We start from the raw sequence: 2,159 nt of genomic DNA, 5'->3' as shown, positions 1-2,159 counted from the left end.
AAGAGGATATGGGAGTTAAGGATGTTTAAATATGGTCCAAACCCTAAATATTAGGTTTTGGGATTTACGCACATATTCGTGTCATCCTATAGAAATGGCATTAAAGAATATTTGTGTCATCCTATAGACATGGCATTAAAGAATATATGGTCCTAAATACTTAGGGGTGTTTGGTTTGCCAATTACACATGGGAATAGTAAACTGTTTTTCTTTTGTTACAATGTTCTGGACTTGATAGCCAATGGAAGACAATAGATTTTGGTCAATTTAAATGGTAGTTATCTTTTTGTTTGTGAAATAACATCATCATTTAGTAAAATGACGTGTTTGTTGACAAAATATATGATTATTTTGTGTTAAATGATAACAATTTGCCTTTGGTAAGCAGGGAGCCAATCACAAAATTTAATATTTTTTGGTATAAAATGTATAAAATGAAACTATAACGGCTATTTAGAACAAAAAAAATCAGGAGGCAGCCCCCTTGGCCCTAATAATGCTTCGCCAATGGTAGCTTGTAATCAAATAAACCATCTTGCAGGAAAGGGGATGATATATTATCCTCCCAAAGAATAAAATATACTATATTGTTTTATGCTTTAACCCATGTTCAAAAAATGAGCCTCTGTTATGTAAAACCTCTTACTTTGCATTAATATAGAGCATTTGAAAATTTACATAATAAATGTACATCAATATACATAATCAACTTTTTTTAGATCACTTCTAGCCACGACTAAGTATTTATAGGTTCGTTTCATATTATTCGTGCATGTACGAATATGATTCTTACTCATGTATGTTGAATTTTTTGAAGTTATCATTTTATTTTTATAAGAATGGTATATTGTCTTCCTGAGAAAAACCATTCACCAAAAAAAATAACAAATATGTATATATCATATAAAAATAAAAATATTCTAAAAATTCTAATGCTAAGTTATTACGCTGTTAATTGTATGCCTTTTTGCCTTTTTAGAATACAACATATTTCCAAAATTAAACTAATCAACAATTTTCAACATACAAAATATCATTTTTTTCAATTTCTTCATCTTAATAAATACGTTTGAAATACACATCCAAACAAACACAAAACACAAAAAACACAAATATGTATATGCATTATAATGTTTAATGCGATGCAACATGTTTTCTTTAAAATATGATATTAAGTCGATAAAAAACTATCCATTGAGAGTTTGCATGAACGAAAGTAAGATTCATAAAATATCAACATTGTCAGTTCTGAATATTACATATTTTCGAAAGAAAGTCGAAATAAAAGTTTAGGTTAAAAGGAAACTATTCACCGAAATTGAAAAAATAAAATTACTCTTCCAAATATAGGTATTTATTTTCAAGAATCGATTTCTCGCATGACCAACTTTATGTGTCATTATCCGGAGGGATATCACGTGTCAATACAAAAGTATTAGGGAAACATGACGAACAATTCAATTCAACGACAACGAAATCTATACATCAAATTTGGTGTATAAAGAAATGTTGCACGATTAATAATGTACAATCAATCATGTGTTCATATACATTTGTAAAGAATCTCATTTTTTATTTTTAATTATTGATTCCGTTTCTACTAGCATGACTTTTATTAATAAATTTTAGATGTAGGAAACCATTTGTGTAAAAGAACTAATAGTCTATAGAAACTAATTTCTAAAAAAAAAAATTTGCATCCGTAGGTTGGCGCAGGCAAATGACTAGTATGTGTGTGTACACACAAACACACAATCAAGGAATGGATAATATTGACCAAAGGACCAAAAACCAAGTTTCCGACACCCCAAAACGGCTATAATACTTTTAGAATAAAGCAGAAAAACATTAATGAAAGTGCATTGTTAAAACCGAGCCTCTAACTAGAGGCGATGCCACATGTAACTAAGTTGGGTCACTTGACCCACCTATTTTTTTATACAAAGATATATAGAATTAAATTTGTGACCAACCTTAAACGTTTGTAATGAACTATATTAATATCTTCGACAAAATAAAAATATGCACCCAATATTCTATACTTTAAAAGCCTAAATTTTTTTAAGTTATAATTTAATATGAATACTCCAATATAAGTTAAGATAAAAAAAAAACAATAATCATTAATCAGTATTTTGTCCCAAGCGTTGTTTTTTAA

This window comes from Lactuca serriola, chromosome 8 (genome assembly GCF_051521515.1).
Source record: "Lactuca serriola cultivar US96UC23 chromosome 8, Lser_US96UC23_V15, whole genome shotgun sequence".
NCBI classification, from domain to species: Eukaryota; Viridiplantae; Streptophyta; class Magnoliopsida; order Asterales; family Asteraceae; genus Lactuca; species Lactuca serriola.
The sequence above is the reverse complement of the archived record's forward strand: the minus strand, read 5'-3'. Positions refer to the sequence as shown.